Source organism: Capricornis sumatraensis, chromosome 4 (assembly GCF_032405125.1).
Source record: "Capricornis sumatraensis isolate serow.1 chromosome 4, serow.2, whole genome shotgun sequence".
NCBI lineage: Eukaryota > Metazoa > Chordata > Mammalia > Artiodactyla > Bovidae > Capricornis > Capricornis sumatraensis.
The window spans coordinates 74,217,014-74,235,837 of NC_091072.1; the positions used below are offsets into that span (position 1 = coordinate 74,217,014).

The 18,824-nt window shown below is 38.3% G+C and overlaps 1 protein-coding gene across 1 annotated transcript in view; it reads right to left on the bottom strand.

Annotated features, from left to right (window-relative positions):
• LARP4 (La ribonucleoprotein 4) overlaps positions 1–18,824 on the bottom strand; it is a 69,952-nt gene that overhangs the window by 50,841 nt on the left and 287 nt on the right. The window lies entirely within an intron of this gene.

Consider the following 18,824-nt stretch of genomic DNA (forward strand, 5'->3'; position numbering starts at 1 on the left):
CAACCACTCAAAGTTATAAAGAGGGAATCCCCTGGCAGTCTAGTGGTTAGAACTTGGCACATTTCGTTCAGTGCCAGGGCCGAGGTTCAATCCCTGGTCAGGGAACTGACATCCCCCAAGCCATGTGGTGAAGTCAAAAAAAAACCCCACAAAGCTTCCCTGGTGGTTCAGTGGTAAAGAATCTGCCTGCCAAGGCAGAAGACACAGGTTTGACTCCTGATCTGGGAAGATCCCATGCTGAGGAGCAACTAAGCCCAAGGGCCACGACTACTGAGCCTGTGCTCTCGAGCACGGGAGCTGCAACTACTGAGCCCACAAGCCCTGAAGCCAGTGCTCTGCAACAAGACAAGCACTGCAATGCAAAGCCAGGGCACTGCAGCTAGAGACTAGCTCCCTCTTACACAACTAAAGTCTGCGCAGCAATGAAAACTCAAGAACAGTCAAAAATAAATAAAACAAACAAACAATAAATAAAAAAGAAACACCTCAACAAAGCTGTAAAGATACACTACCACATTTATTAAATCTAAAGGGGGGCATTAATACATCACAAAAACTTGCTATCTATTAAACCATGACACATCAAATATTGTATTGATAAATTGTGAAAAATATCAAAATGGAAAGTGATTTCACACAATGGCATAGAAAAAACATCTCCACCACAGTAACAAAAGCAAACATGTTAAGCAATTCTCTGGGCCAGGTGCTATACTGAACACATCTATGAACTCACTGACTTCTTAAGACAATCTGTAAGTACTGATATTTCCCTCTTACATGTTATCCTATTATATGAGAAATAATATATCCAACTAAAGATACACAGAGATTAAGTATGGAGTCTGTATTAACCTACAATGATTACAAGTCACAGATTATTACAGTTGTAAAAAATCACATAAACATGTGGACATGGACTAGGAGAAAACACACTCTGCTACAAAACCTAGATCAGGGGTATTTTTCCTCCATAAAGCATTTCATTAATAAATTATTCATGGGACTTCTCTGGTGGTTAAGGCTCTGTGCTCCTAGTGCAGGGGCCTGAGTTCAATCCCTGGTTGGGGAGCTAGACTCTACATGCCACAACTAAAGACCCCACATGCTGCAATGAGTATCAAAGATCCCAAGTGCCTCAACTAAGACCTGGAGCAAATAAAAAATTAAAATTTAAAAAAAAAAATCAAAGCATTCACTAAAATGTTGCCTTGTTGATATCTGACAGCAAACAACAAAATTCTGTAAAGCAATTATTCTTCAATTAAAAAATAATTTAAAAAAATATGCTGCCTTAAGTCTAAGTCATAAAAAATATGAAACTGAAAAAGATTTATTACATCCATTAAGCATTTTTCAAATCAGAGCATAAATGTCAATGGGGAATCCTCTGCTAGTACATTATCATCAAAGATAATTTTGTGCCCTTTGTGCCTGCATATATGTAACATATACTCAATGTTTATTTAAATTTCTATAAATTTTGACCAATTATCTTTGACCATCATTCTTTTTTTGCATTTCAGACGTTTCTTCTGGATCGTTTTCCTTCTTCCCCAAGAACATCATTCAGAACTTTTTTTTTTTTAGTAAACTCTCCAGTTGTGGTTTCTCAAAAAATATCTTTATTTCTATGTTCTACTTTTGCTGTATACAGAAATCTCTCTAGGCACATAATTCCTCTTCAGCACATTAAAGACTAGGGATCGAACCCAGGGCCCCTGTATTGGGAGCATGGAGTCTTAGCCACTGCCCCACTGCCTTCTATTTGGATTAGTGACAGAATTCAGTCACTAGTCTAGATGTCATTCCTAATCTCTCTTTCAACTCTGGTGCTTAACCCTTGTCAATGGTGCTTTGCAATCGTAAGCCTAAGTGTGTAATTCTTTATTACTCTACTTGGAGTTCACTGAACTCTTTGAAATCTGATGCATCTTTCATCAGTTCTGTAAAACGTTCAGTCACTTACCTCTTCAAATTTGCTCTCCACCAATTTCTCTATTACTTCCCTGGAATGCCAAGAAAATATTCTATACCTTCTGACCCTGTATCCCACCTCTCTTTGTATCAATTTTTCTTTCTTAGTTTCCACATCTTTGTCTTCCTGAGAGATTATATTCTGAGCAATTTGAGACCTTGCTTCCAGTTCATCAATTCTCTCTTCAGTCGTTTCTAAGATGCATCCAACTTGTACAGTCATTCTCTAAGTTCTTTCTACATTTTCATTTCAGAAGTTCCTTTTGGTTCTTTCCTCAAATCTATCCGATCAATGTTTTGTTTTTTGATCATCCTTTCAGTGTGTGTGTGCACTCAGGTGTTCAGTTGTGTCCAATTCTTTGCAATCCCATGGACTGTAGCTATCTCCTCTGTCCATGGAATTTTCCGGACAAGAATGATGGAGTGGGTGGCCATCTTCTCCTCCAATCCTTTCAGTACCTCCCTTCTTCTTCTGGTCATCCCACCACAACCAGATTGAACCGGGCCTGCTGCAGTGAAAGCTCAGAGTCCTAATCACTGGACCACCAGGGAATTTCCAGTAGCTTCCTTCTTTTAAACATTCTAATTATATAGCCTGTATCTGATAATTCCAGTATGTGTAATATCCAAAATCAAAGGGTTTGAGTTTCTGCTGAGATCTGTATTTTTTAATGCTAAACCATGTTCATTAAGACTTCTGTGTTTTATGATTTTGTTCCACACACTCGTTTTCTTTGAAACTTTATTTGTGGGAATTTTAAAGGTTGTTTAAAATGTGCTCTTCAGGAGAGGATTTGTTTTCTTTCTGTTGGATGACTACACAGTAAGACTATCAATCTGGTATCACTTAAATTTTTCTTTAAAATCTATCTATCTGGCTGTGCTGGGTCTTAGTTGTGCCAAGTGGAAGCTAGTCATCTGACCAGGGATCAAACCCAAGGCCCCTGTATTGGGATCATGGAGTCTTAGCCACTGGACCACAGGGGGAGTTCCCATGACTTAAAGTTTTCAATATGGGTTTTTAGAGAACAACAAGTAGTGGGAATTTCAGCCCCACCTTGCATCAAAGAGAATTTGTGGTTAATATAAGACCCCTCTTTCCACCAACCCAGAGCCAAGACTAAAGCTGACCAGTTTTCTTTTTCTCTGATAAAGCTTGTTTTTTTCCCTTAGTGTGCTGTGTGCTTCAGTGAAAGATCCTGTGTGGTGCAGGTAAGACCCAATACAGCCAAACAAACTAGAAATAGCAATGCACGCCAGTATTCTTGCCCAGAGAAGTCCATAGACGAGTCTGGTGGGCTACAGTCCATGGGGTTGCAGAGTCAGACACAACTAAGCACGCACGTCAGCATAACACAACCATGCCTGCAGGCCTAGGGTAGACAGGGTCGGATATAATTAAGTTTGAAGTTTCAGGGCTTCCCAGGTGGCGCTAGAGGTAAAGAATCCATTTGCCAATGCAAGAGACTTGAGTTCATTCCCTAGTCCAGGAAGGTCCCACAAGCCAAGGGGCAACTAAACCCATGCCCCACAACTACTGAGCCCATGCTCTAGAGCCTGCAGGCTGCAACTGCCAAAGCCACTGCGATGAGAAGCGCTCGCACCACAGCAAATAACAGGCCCCACTCACTGCAACTAGAAAAAGCCTGTGTACAGCAACCAAGTCTCAGAACAGCCAAAAATAAATCTAAAAAAAAAAAAAAAAACAGAGAGAAGAAGAAAGTACTAATATTGGTACTTTACAGCTAAACTGAAGAGAAATTCCGACAATTAAAAGTCAACTATGGTATAACAGACAAAAATTAACTTTACTCTGCCACCTAGTAATTATGCAGTTACTGATCTCAACTTCTTTGTTTTAAAAAATGTACCAAAACTCCTTACAGTTTTTACAAACCTTGGACACCTAACTTTGTCTTGGTCACTACTTCTCTTTCCCTCGTTATTTGTACATACTTCTAATTTGTTACCACTGTAATAGTTTATTGTTTTATACGGCAAGGCAGTGGACTCAATCAAAAAAGGTAGAAGCTGGGTCACCCTCTACTATTTCAGCTATCAAAATAAACCAGGCTGAGAGTAGACCTTCAACTGTCTATCTGAATGGAATAGTAGAGACACAGGTGCAAAAAAAGAAATTAATGTTTAGACACTGTATTTACCCTTCTGATGTGATAGAAAATCAGAGTTGATACAATCTTCCCTTTTCTCATATGCCTGTTTAAAACAGAATTGGAGTGCTTCTTGGCTTATGATTTCAGGGCTGACAAAGGCTTTCACAATAAACATCAAAACCAATAACAAAATGTCAAACCTAGCAAGGGAGCAAAAGGATCTTTGAAGTAGCACCAAAGATAAATAACCAAAGCAACATCTTGGCTTAGAGATGTTAATTGACAACTGTTTCATATCATAATTAGCTCAGGGAAAAGAACAATCAATTTCCTTACAGTATCACCAGCTAGCCCCAACAGGCCAGGTACACAGATAATTTTAAAAAACCTCTATGGAGGGCTTCCCTTGTGGCTCAGTGGTAAAGAATCCGCCTACCAACTCAGGAGACACTGGTTCGATCCCTGATCTGGGAAGATCCCACGTGTCACAGAGCAACTAAGCCTATGTGCCACAACTACTGAGCCTGTGCTCTAGATTTCGAGAGGCACAACGACCGAGCCCATGTGCCGCAGCTCCTGAGGTCCAAGCGCCCTAGAGTCTGTGCTCTGCAACAAGAGGAGCACCGCAAGGAGAAGCAAGCGCCCCGCAGCTAGAGAAAAGCCCGCGCAGCAACAAAGGTCCAGCACAGCCATAAACAGATAAGCAAACAAGTAAACAAAAACTATATTCAAAACAATTCCATGAAACCTTCCTGACAGTTAAGACTGAACACTTCTTCCACAGCAGGCAGTATAGGTTCAATCTCTGGCTCAGGAACTAAGATCCCACATGCCTTGTAGCAGGGCCAAAACAAAGAAACAAAATCTCTAATTCCCTGGTAGCCCAGTAGTTGGAACTCTGTGCTTCCCCTGCAAGGAGCACAGGTTCAATGCCTAGTCTCACCAGTTGAATGGTGTGGCAAAACAAAAACAAAAACAAACAACAAAATACACCTCTAGGTAGGAATTTTATTTTTATTTTTCTTTAGGTAGCAATTTTAGAAAGCAAGTCATCTTTATATTTGCCCCTATGCAGAATCCGAACAGTGCATGCTTATTAGTATTCAGAATCCACCCTGGATAAATTAGACAGCAAAGTAAATAAAAGGTAGTGTCCCTGTCACTGGAAAGGCTGAAAAATTAGATGCAAAGGTAATCTCACTGAAAATAATGTTGCTGAAGTGGCTTGATAAGGAAATCACTATCCATGCCACCATCAAGTGGTAAATGCCAAAAGTCAAATCCATTACAACTTTTATTATTACCAATATCAATGTTACTTCTCCACCAGAAACTCAACCTTGCAACTATTAACTCTACTTAAAGCTGACCACCTCTACTGCCACTCCTGACTACAAAATGGAAGTTAAGAATAGAAACCTCATTTCCCTACACTATATATATTTTCAAGTAGAAGACATCTGTAGGTGTGGTCTAACTAGCAGCTCTTAGTAACATGCCTGCATCCATCTAGGTATAAGGGAATCCTGGAATTTGAGTTTTGACTAGTACGTTCACTGGAGAGGCCTAACTCATTATGTAGGCATTTCTGCAAATATAGAAAGCTATTCAAGAACTGGGAGACCCCAAATATGACAGAGAGATTAAGACTAATATTTAACATACAAGATATTAATGTATTGTCCCATATATACTCATTTATAAATAAATACACAATATTGGAGAACTATGATTTTAAAAACTTACCTTCTACTTACTGATGAGATGTACTAGTTCATTAAGCATTTAATAATCACTCAAAATAATTAACTAGATGCCTTTCAGCAATATACTACCCATAAATCTGATGTCTCCCTTGCTAATGGTGCCAAGAATAACCAAAGTGTGAGGCCTATGGCATATAGACAGCAGTACACCTGGGCATATTTATATTTTTCACCAGCCTAGTTTAACAGTACACTCGAAAAGCCATTAATGTATACAAGAAGACATATACAAGAATGTATATTGCAACACTGATCCCATTAGTGAAAGACTGAAAACCACCTAAATGTCCATCTCTAGACAAATGGTTAAATAAAACACAATATATTTCATAACACAGAATACTATAAGAAAAAAAAAAGGCAGGTCTACATACACCAATGTGAAAAGTGCTTCAAGGCATATTGTTCCATGAAAAAATTCAACTTGCAAAACAATAAGCATTTTTAAATTTATATTAACAAACACATAAAATCATTGTACAGATAAGCATATTAGTATGTAAAAACAGAAAAGGTCTGGAAGGTTACTATTAACTGAAAACTAGTAAAAGATCTGCCAAACACAGCAGATGTACTAAAACAAGTGGGAATAATCAATCACAATATGTGAATTTTAGGGAATTCCCTGGTGGTCCACTGGTTAGGCCTGTGTGCTTCCACTGCAGGGGCGCAGGTTTGATCCCTGGTTGGGGATCCTGCATGCCACGCAGCACAGTTTAAAAAAAAAAAATCCACAACACCTATGTAAAGCAATCTGTCAATACTGATGTCAAAAACTTTTAAAACATATGAGCTACCACAGTAAATGTTAGTCTAAGAGCTTCACACACAAGAACGGTCTTTATAGAATTACTCAACATAAAGAAAATTTGGAAACTGACAATGTCCATCAAAAGAACAAGTTGATGTGTCTTTCTATAACAAATAATCTTTAAAATGACACAATAATGAATCTGACAAGTCCATTTAACAAGAACAAAGACTTATTTCTCCATTTAAATTCTAGATAACCACCTTTGACTCATATTTTGACTAAGGTTTAACAAAGAACTCCATAAAAATCCTTGTCTCTCCCACAGAACTAGAAATAAGCCCATGAGGCTACATGGTTATATAAAACATCCATTAAAGGTGGTAAATTATCTAAGTGCATGCTGAAACTATCTGCCAACATACACATATGTAGCACATAAGCACACACATACTCACAAACCACCACAAAAATATTCAAATTGTCAGTTTGTAAAACTAACAGATCAACACCTCTATTTCTAAGCAATACACGTCATTACTGAGTAAGCCAAAAGCAGTCTCCATCACTGACCTATTTTATGCTAGTTCCTATCTAGGGAAAGATACGAATGAAAGGAAAAAGGGAAACATCAATTTCTTGGCAAAACCATACCCTCCGGTCAGAAGAGAGCAGTTTTAAGGTAACAGAACCAAAAGTTAGGAAAAAATCACCATAAATATGGCAAAACCATCTCTGTGGTCATACACAGATTTGTTTTACTTACCTATTTACTATCAGAAACAGAAATCCCATGCCACTTAACCCTACAAATGCTGAAAAACAGAAATAAAGTAAATAGAATGATTATACTTATTTGCCTCATGGCAGATCAATCACCTAGGTTTAATTTTTACATCTTCAGTATTAAGAGAACCACAAAACTACAAGTACATTTAAAAAAAGAGAGAGAATTCCAGCAGTTTCAAGTCTGTGCTTCCACAGCTAGGTGGATGGGTTCAATCGCTAATCGGGGAACTAAGATCCTACAAGCTGCACAGGTGACCAAAAAAAAAAAAAAAAAAACAAACACAAAACAAACACCTGTCATTTCATCCAGCATGAAACTTCAAAGTCCTATTAGAATAAGTTTAGGGCATTTTATAAAAAATAAAAATGAAAACTGGGAAATTTTCACCCTTCTCACAAGGAAGGATAGTTACCATTTATGACACTGAATTGATCTTCATAACAACTACATTAAATTTTATCATCTACATTTTTCAGATACAGAAAAACTTTACCTAACTGTAATATACCCAGCGTTATATAGCTAATAAAGACAGAGCCAGAATTTGAACCTAGGCTGTCAGGAGAGTGCCACTACACTGCAGCGGCTCTTAGCCACTATACTATAGTGCCTCAGAGAAAACTTTAAGACAGTTACACTATTTAAGGAATATTGCACATCTCCTTACCAAGCCAAACAGACCCTGGCCCAAAGGCAAGTTAAGAGTGGGTAACAATACAGAAGAAATGGATACAGAAAAAGAACTACCAGATAAGAACTAGAGTACTCAGGGCAGAAGTCAATTGAGCTCTGCAGTGATTTCTATCTTAGGGCCATGGTACAACTAACTTCCAGCTAGAAAAAAAAGAAAAATGGTAGTCTGTGCAATAAAATTTACCCCTTATAACAAAGCACTTATCCTAAGTTGAGTTATTTCATCTGCAAGCTCCACAATGGCAGTGACCTCACCTACGGTTTACTCTTCTCTAGCACCCTGAACAGGAGATCAACAATAAAATTTATATGCTATATGCGAGTTTCTTAAACTGTAGTGCTTTATAAGAATCATCTAGGGATCTTGAGAAAAAGGAAGATTCTGATTCAGCAGTTCAGAGATAGGGCAGAGAGTTTGTATTCTAACAAGTCCTGGGTAAAGAAGTTTGCTGAGGCTCACACACTTTCCAGCAAGGGAACTGGAACACCCTAAGTCATATGACAAGTTGTCAAAAATCAGGATTCACTTATTCCACACCCAGAAAAAAACCTTAAGTTTATTCATCAATAAAGCGATAACTGCTGGTCCTCCACTATCAGTGGAAAAGGTAAGTTCCCTAAATTCTAACTACTTCAGTCAGATGACAGATGATGATTGCTTTAAAAATAAAAAAATGAGGCTGTCATAGATTACCAGCTTAATTTTTGGAGTCATGGATTGCTCTTAATATATAATCAAACAGACTACTTACAGAAAGTTCTACTGAGATTAATGTACCACTTTATTGTTAAAGATTAGGAACCCAATTGATAAGTATTTAGCATTTAAATAGTCATCAAAATAAAGAAGGCAATGCCAAAGAATGTTCAAACTACCACACAATTGCACTCATCTCACATGCTAGCAAAGTAATGCTCAAAATTCTCCAAGCAAGGCTTCAACAGTATGTAAACCAAAAACTTTCAGATGTTCAAGCTGGATTTATCAAAGGCAGAGAAACCAAAGATCAAATTGCCAACATCCTCTGGTTCATAGAAAAAGCAAGAGAATTCCAGAAAAACATCTACTTCTGCTTCGATGATTCTACTAAAGCCTTTGATTGTGTGGATCACATAAACTGTGGAAAATTCTTCAAGAGATGGGAATACTAGACCACCTTACCTGCCTCCTGAGAAACCTGTATGCGGGTCACGAAGCAACAGTTAGACCCAGACATGGAATAATCGACTGGTTCCAAATTGGGAAAGGAGTACGTCAAGACTGTACACTGTCACTCTGCTTATATAACTTACATCAGAGTACATCATGAGAAATGCTGGACTGGATTAAGCACAAGCTGGAATCAAGATTGCTGGGAGAAACACCAATAACCTCAGATAGGCAGATGACACTACTCTTATGGCAGAAAGCAAAGAGGAACTAAACAGCCTCTTGATGAAAGTGAAAGAGGAGAATGAAAAAGCTGGCTTAAAACTCAACATTCAAAAAATGAAGATCATGGCATCTGGTCCCATCACTTCATGGCAAATAGATGGGGAAACAATGGAAACAGTGACAGACTATTTTCTTGGACTCCAAAATCACTGCAGATGGTGACTGCAGCAATGAAATTAAAAGACGTTTCTTATTCCTTGGAAGAAAAGCTATGACCAACCTAGACAGCATATTAAATAAAGCAGACACATTACTTTGCCAACAAAGGTCCCTCTAGTCAAAATTATGGTTTTTCCAGTAGTCATGTATGGATGTGAGAGTTGGACTATAAAGAAGGCTGAGTGCCAAAGAACTGATGCTTTTGAACTGTGATGCTAGAGAAGACTCTTGAGAGTCCCTTGGACTGCAAGGAGATCAAACCGGTCAATCCTAAAGGAAATCAGTCCTGAATATTCATTGGAAGGACTGATGCTGAAGCTGAAACTCCAATACTTTGGCTACCTGATGTGAAGAGCTGACTCACTAGAAAAGACCCTGATGCTGGGAAAGACCGAAGGCAGGAGAAGGGAGAGATGACAGAAGACGAGGTGATTGGATGGCATCACCGACTCAATGGACATGCGTTTGAGCAAGCTTCCAGGAGATGGCGAAGGACAGGGAAGCCTGGCATGCTGCAGTCCATGGGTTTGCAAAGAGTCAGATATAACTGAGCAAATGAACCACAACAAAATACTAAGTCATTTTACTTCAAATTGGTCATCTTAAAAAGCCAACAGCTAATTATACAAATAAGCTAAAAAAAACCTCAAAACTCAAATATCAAAATAATCCTTTATGAAAAAGGATAACTTTTAATTTCTAGTGTGTACAAAAAGCCAACAGCTAATAATACAAATGAGCTCAAAAAACCCTCAAAACTCAAATATCAAAATAATCCTTTATGAAAAAAGATAACTTTTAATTTCTAGTGTGTACAGTCAAGTCAGTAAACCATTTGTTATGGAAACTGAAATGAGACTTATCTTGCATAAGTAATGTGAAATAAAACTCACATATATTTATTGTGTACCAGACACTAAGTGCTTTACATTGACTGTCAATCCTCTTAACTCTTTGAGATAGAGAAGAAGTACAATATTATCTCATACTTTAACATTATCCTGAATTTACAGATAAGAAAACTGAGAAACATGTGTTAAACAGCTGGAACAAGGTCCACTAGAAAGGTGTCTAACCTGAGCAGGCAGCCTGGCCCCAGAGTCCATGTTCTTAACCATTCTTTCATGCAATCTTTCCTATAACTGTATCTTATCATTATTACTCAGCCACTGCACTCCTATTTTTTTCCTTCCTCAAACTCAAAAAAATAGAATAACCCTATTTCCCTTAGCTAGCTCAACTGTAATTCTCAATGCCTTCAACAAGAAATACTTTGATATCAACTTAGTACACTATCTTGCCTTTTTAATGATATGGGGAAAAAACTTGCCAACAAGCACACAGTGAGCCTCTAATCTCTTCTGAAAAAAATTTTCATACAAACCAGGACATTTTTGAGAATAAAATGGGACAGCTGTTCCAGAAAACAGGTGTACACAATGACTGGTCAGGTCAAAACAGGAGGTATGGCCAATTTTACTTCTTTTGTAGTTTGTAGTATCCAGTGGTATGAAAATACTGCCCAACTCTACACTATATAAACCCTGGATTACTTCTGACTTTTCCATCCTGACACAGAAAATACTCTTCTCTCTCCTCAATAATATATAAACCAAACAAAACTTAATTCCACATCCTTGGCTCTCTGCCTATGCTCATACCATATTCCTAGTAATATTCATCTAAAGTATTCCTCTGTCTTTAATTTAGAGCCAGTCATCAATATATAGAGAGAGATTTTCTAAACCAAAAATTGGTTCAAATGTCTTGACAAGGCAATAGACAAGACAGGAAGCATGAGTATGTGATATTCAAATTTCCTTTCCTTACATTTACTTACATTTACACATTAGAAGGGTTTCCCTGGTGGCTCAGATAGTAAATAATCTGCCTGCAGTGCAGGAGACCTGAGTTCAATCCCTGGGTCAGGAAGATCCCCTGGAGAAGGGAATGGCAACCCATTCCAGTATTCTTGCCTGGAGAATTCCATGGACAGAGGAGCCTGGTGGGCTGCAGTCCACGGGGTCACAGAGAGTTGGATGCGACTGAGAGACTAACACACTATACACTGGAAAAAAAAAATTCTTTTTCCAAAAGAGCAAATATAAAGTGTCTATGTGCACTGTATCAATTGTATTTCTTTAAATATTGCACATAAATAAGTCTGTATTTTAGCAGACTGCAGTCTTCATCCTCATTTTTAAAGTTTTCTTTGCCCAATTAATAGTATAACCAAAGTATAAAAACTTTAAGGTAATTAACTGCTTTGCCTTACCAAGAATCAGAGCAAATTAGTAACAAGCCTAGGATTAGGTAGAACTCAAAGATATATGTCTCTTTTTGTAATATAAAAACATTTATTTTAATTGGAGGCTAATTATTTTGCAATATTGTAGTGGTCTTGCCATACACTGACATGAATCCGCCACAGATGTACATGTGTTCCCCATCCTGAACCCTCCTCCCACCTCCCTCCCCATCCCATCCCTCTGGGTCATCCCAGTGCACCAGCCTCGAGCACCCTGTATCATGCATCGAACCTGGACTGGCGATGCGTTTCATATATGATAATATACATGTTTCAATGCCATTCTCCCAAACCATCCCACCCTCGCCCGCTCCCAGAGTCCAAAAGACTGTTCTTTACATCTGTGTCTCTTTTGCTGTCTCGCATACAGGGTTATTGTTACCATCTTTCTAAATTCCATGTATATGTGTTAGTATACTGTATTGGTGCTTTTCTTTCTGGCTTACTTCACTCTGTATAATAGGCTCCAGTTTCATCCACCTCATTAGAACTGATTCAAATGTATTCTTTTTAATGGCTGAGTAATACTCCATTAAATCAGTGCTATCACACAGCAGTTTTTGCAATAAACAGTGCTACTACTATCATGCAGTTTTAATAAATTTCCCAGAAATATCAAATATATGAAAGTAAAAATTTTAGTCATTTGGAAGGCCATATCCTGGACAATTTTACATAATGACACACTTGCTGTGATGATCAAATGATAACATCTGTCAAGACTTTAGCTAGACTGTATTGCAAACAAGGTTTACTGTATCACATAAACACCATTAACACAACCTAAATAGCAGAAGAATCACTCTCAAACTACAGATAGGAAGCTGCTCAAAAGAAGCTGTCACTTGCCTCAGGTCATAGCTAACATTTGATCCCAGGATTCCAAACCAAAACCCTTACAAAAAATCACAGTGCAAAAGGTTACAACAGAAACTGGAAACCTCCCTCAAGAATGAACTTTAAAGAAAACATAACTTAAGCAAAACCCAGAATATAGGAATGATAAATTAAAATGCTATAAGCACTATCAGAGCTAGAGTCATTTTTCATTTCACTTAAGAATACTCGAAGTGCAAATTAAAAAATCTTTCTTAAGACTTCCCAATGACAGCTCCACTAGCTTCTCCGTTCCTCTACTTTCTGCTCCTCTGCAATACAGTCGCAGACCCCATCTCTAACTACAGGGTCAAAATCTTTTTTTTTTTTTTAAGCTCCTAGGTATGATGCAGTGATAAAGAATCTGCCTGTCAACGCAGGAGACACAGGTTTGATCCCTGGGTCAGAATGATACTCTGGAGGAGGAAACAGCAACCCACCCCAGTATTCCTGCCTGAAGAATTCCATGGACAAGAGGAAACTAGCGGGTTACAGTCCATAGGGTCGCAAAGAGTCAGACACAACTGTGCAATTGAGCACATGCGCACACATGCAAAGACCAAAATTATAGATTTGAAACATTCATGTCTAGTACTTAAGATCATTTCCATCAGCTGGAAAGTAATATGGAGCAGGGAGACAGCCTGAACAAATCCAACCGGATAGAAAATAGTTGAATACCAATACTTCTCATTTCTAGTTTTTCACATGTAATTTGAAGCACCTCGAGGCACTTCTACATCTTTACATTCACTTCTGAGCATGTTATTCCACTTTTCACACTATGAAAATAGAAAATAATTTCTACTTCATTTTCAATCCATTACATCTGAAAGTATTTCTTTGAAAATATCTATCCATTTAAAAATTCTGCATCCAGAATTTTCCAATAAATATTCCAAAATCAAATTGTTCAAAAACTTCTCAGCCATTTACTTATTACTTCCTGGCAATCAGTTCACAATTTGTGTAGACATTTTCTTTTTTTCAGTCATTTTTGAAAAAACATTTTCAGTTGGTTATATCTAATAACTTTTTATAAATACAAACCTATTTAAGCTATTGGGGAGAAACTGAATACTGCACTGAGGGTAAAAGACACAAAACTATTCATAATTACTGCAACACAAAATTAATAGCAATTTTTACTATTAAGGCAAATATGTCACTTGTTTCAGATTCTAAGGCTAAGATGGACGAAACTGGAGCCGATTATACACAGTGAAGTAAGCCAGAAAGAAAAACATCAATACAGTATACTAACACATATATATGGAATTTAGAAAAATGGCAATGATGACCCTGTATGCAAGACAGCAAAATAGACACAGATGTGTATAACGGACTTTTGGACTCAGAGGGAGAGGGAGAGGGTGGGATGATTTGGGAGAATGGCATTGAAACATGTATACTATCATGTAAGAATCGAATCACCAGTCTATGTCCAATGCAGGATACAGCATGCTTGGGGCTGGTGCATGGGGATGACCCAGAGGGATGTTGTGGGGAGGGAGGTGGGAGGGGGGTTCATGTTTGGGATCACACGTACACCCGTGGTGGATTCATGTCAATGTATGGCAAAACCAATACAGTATTGTAAAGTAATAAAGTAAAAATAAAAATTAAAAATATATATATTAACAATGGACATGGCCATTTACTGAAAAAATAAATAAATAAATAAACTTAAAATGTTATCACCTAAAAAAGCAGAAAAATTTCCAAGTCAGATAAGTTATTTTTTAAAATGTGAAAGGGACATCCCCTGGTGGTCCAGTGGTTAAGAATCTGCCTGCCAATATAGGGGACACAGGCTCAATCCCTGGTGCAGAAGATTCCACGTGCTGCGGAGCAACTAAGCTGGTGCGCCACAACTACTGAGCCTTGAGTGCTACAGCCCATGCTCAACAGGAGAAAGCACCACAATGCAAGTCCATGCACCGCAACTAGAGAGTAGCCCCCACTCATCACAACTACAGAAAGCCTGCACAGCAATGAAGATGCAGAAATAAATAAAATACTTTTTAAAATTGTGTAAGATCTGGGGGAAGGGAGAACAAGGATTTACTGCTTAATGTGTACAGAGTTTCAGTCTTGCAAGATGAAGCTTCTGGATAGGGATGGTGGTAGTGGTTGCACAACAATGTAAACACTTGTAAGTACTTAATACTACTGAACTGTATATTAAAGATGATACATTTGATGTGTACTTTCCATAATTAAAATTATTTTTTAAAAATTATGTGAGAGTATTAAACATCTTTGAGTATTCATTTTTCGGGAAAAACTCAAACAGAGACAGAAATCCAATTAAAACATTGCCAAACAACTAGAGCAGACATAACTGGCTGGAAATATTGGAGGGGGGAAATGATCTGAAAAGTGAATAAAACGTTAGCAAACCATAAAAATATGAAAATAACTGCAAACTGTCTCCTCAGTGCTCAAAAATTAAATAACTCAATAATCACCAGAAGAACACTGCACATCGCTGTTTCAAACTTTCAGAATTTTTGTAACCAAGTCTGTTGGAGCACCAGAGAAGGCAATGGCACCCCATTCCAGTACTCTTGCCTGGAAAAATCCCATGGACAGAGGAGCCTGGTGGGCTACAGTCCATGGGGTCGCTAAGAGTCGGACACGACTGAGAGGCTTCACTTTCACTTTTCACTTTCATGCACTGGAGAAGGAAATGGCAACCCACTCTAGTGTTCTTGCCTGGAGAATCCCAGGGACAGGGGAGTCAGATGGGCTGCCATCTATGGGGTCGCGCAGAGTCGGACACGACTGAAGCGACTTAGCAGCAGCAGCATGTTGGAGCACGTTTGACAATTTGGTATATTATCCAAAAAGTTTTAACCTCTACCCAAAGACAGACGCTGTGTGTGTCTACCTCAGAACAGAGGTGAGATAAAAACATAAACTACTGAAGTCTGTATAGCCCTTTGTCTGCAAGATGAAGTTTTTAAAAAGTTACATCTTAAGTGTTATTTAAAATAGGATTCCTTGTCTGCCTATAGATTTCTACTGCAGTAAACTGCAATTTGAAGAGGCCACGGCAACCCACTCCAGTATTCTTGCTTGGAGAATCCCTATGGACAGAGGAGCCTGTCAGGCTACAGTTCATAGCATCGCAAAGAGTTGGACACGACTGAGCAACTAAGCACAGCACAGCACAGCACATACTCCAATTCAGAGTTCTAACTCCAGCTTCAATAAAACTCACTAGCTGCATGATCTTGGACAAGTTTCTTTAATTTTCCGTGACTTAGTTTATCTCCAAAAGGGAGAAAATAATGCTACCTACCTCACAGGTAGTTTTGAGTTGATGTATATGAATGTATACATGCAGCAAGACTTAAGAGGCCTAACACACAGTAAGCACAATTTATGTGTACACCACTATTATTATAGTATTATCATTAATATCCTGTATCCCACTGATTCCAGTTATAAAATAATTAAGCTGGGGTCTCTCCAGAAAAATGCATGCAAATAAAAGATTTTGAACACAACTGCAGAGGACTCATCAATCCTATATTAGAGAACTCCTATTCAAAGCAATAGTTTGTAGTCAAGTGGTTATTAATCTCCTTGGACCTTTTCAGTAGTCCAATTAACCTATTAATCTCTTCTCAGAATATTTTTAAGTATATGAAATATGCAGAACCACAAAATAAATTATAGTTACCAAACTATTTTAAAATGTCTACTTTAGTAATAAATGTGCTTCTTCACTAATAAATTAAACAAGACTTTCTCACATTTAACAAGGAGCAATACACGTAAATATTTCATATCTGCAAAAATTGTAATATGAAATGAAAACATTTCTCAGTGCATCCATTTGAAATGTCAATAATTTTTAATTCTTTTCAATCCTAGATTTCAATTAGTAGCTAGTGAAAATAAATAGGTTAATTATTTTTTTCCCCTCAACCCAAGTTCTGTGTTTAGGGACCCAGATTAGGAACCCTCCAGTCACTGGAAAGTAAGCGTAAAAATAAGTTTTGGAATCAGTGACTTGTGTTCTAGAAGTCAGACTTCAGACTTTAGCCCTCACAGTATTTACACCTGAATGACCTTGGACATCAAACTTCGGCGCTTTAGTTCCCTCATTTAGAATAATTCCTAAATCATGAGGTTACAGGGACTGAATATTAGTTAACAAAATGCCAAAAGGCCAGTGTGTTATATTTTACTGATTTTAATACCATGTAATTAGACCCAAATATTTAGTGCCATTGTTAATTTTCAGGAAAACTCATATGTAAAAACAAAAAAAAATGAAACAACAACAAAAAACTAAAAGCCAAATACTGATTTACAAAGAAAATGATTAAGGAAATATGAGTTATACGTAACATTGAGAGTCATGATCTGGCATCAGAATGACCTGTATCTAAATCCCAGCTCCACTATTTTAGGTTTACTAAGTTATTTAACCTCTCACCTCAGTTTTCTCATCTGTAGAACACTGCAATGTTGTTTTAGAAATAAGAGAGGTTCAGCTTAAGCTGTCAATAAATGGAGCTATTATTAAGGTTCACGTTTTAACAAAGCCAAAGCAATCAATTTTGAACTCAAAAGTTTGTTTTGGAATTCATCTTGATATAACTGAAACTTCAGTCTTTTGCTGGGTAAAACACATACAACTTAAAACCAGCAGCATTTGTTTGGCGTAACATTCCTAATACAAACTGGCGCTGTTTAAAATCATATCTGATTCTGCCCAAGGAAATCAGTGAGGATTAGAAAAACAAAACAGATTCAATAACTTAAAATCTCTTCATGATGTACTTGGAATGTTCCAGTGAATGTTTATTATCAATGTTGAAATATTCTAAAAGGTAGCTGCCTCTTTAAAATCCAATTATCAGCTACACAGTCGATTTAAAAAAAAAAACCGTAGAAGCACGTATTTATGTCGGAATATTATAGACTAAGATTCCTCCCTTCGTCTGAAAGAAACCCGCCGTAGACTGGCCCTAGATCCCGACCCATTATACAACCTGTAAATTCCTTCTCTCATTGAAAAGATTCTTTTTATGGGCATAGTTAACAAGTGCCAAGTTGCGAAGTTGCAGCTTTGCTGGTTTGACGTTTTCACAATGCAAGAACAATACGATCTGGAATCTACTCAAACCATTAGCCAGGCAGTCAGCTGATGCTCATTGCACACAAGAGAAAGAAATAAGAGAAATCGAACCTTGTATTTATGTAAAACAGGTATCCACTACCTTTAAAACTAAAATAGGCCAACAACAGATGTTCCGGTTAAAGTAATAAAAGTGATGCAGTCCACAGGGTCGCAAAAAGTCGGACACGACTTTGCGACTGAACAACAAATTGTTAAATAACAATACAAAAAAAAAAAAAAAAAAGCTTTGCCCGAACTAGGTTTCGCTCGTTCTTGGAATTTTTCCTGTAAAAGGCTCTTATCCGTTCATAAAACCGGTCCCTCATCACGGAGTCGCTGCCTGAGTTAACTTTTACAAAAGGTCAAAGCGGTGCCTTTCAAGGCTTCCAAATCCTACAGGCTTTCTCCTCCGTTCACAGTAACTCGCTTTCCACCCACAGAACGTTCCAGAGACGAGGGATGGGGACCAAACAAAATTTGGTGGGGGCTGCTAGAAACAGGCTTTCAACTTTCTTTTCCAAACACTTAGACGGAATTTCACCTTCCTCCCTCGGCGGCCCCACATGTTGCTCGCCTGCTCCCAGAGGGCCGCGCGAGGCCTCACTTCACCCGGAACGCGCCCACCTGATTACCCTTCTCTCCCTAGACTCCGCCCTCAGCCCCCCCCCCACCCCCAGCTCGCCTCCTTTAGGAGGTCCATATGGGACGCTTTCCCCTTCCTCCGATCCTCACGCCGCACCAGACAAGCCTCGATTCTCCACCTCCGGTTCTCCCCAACCAAGGCACTCGCCCCCCTCACAGCCTCCTGAAGTGCG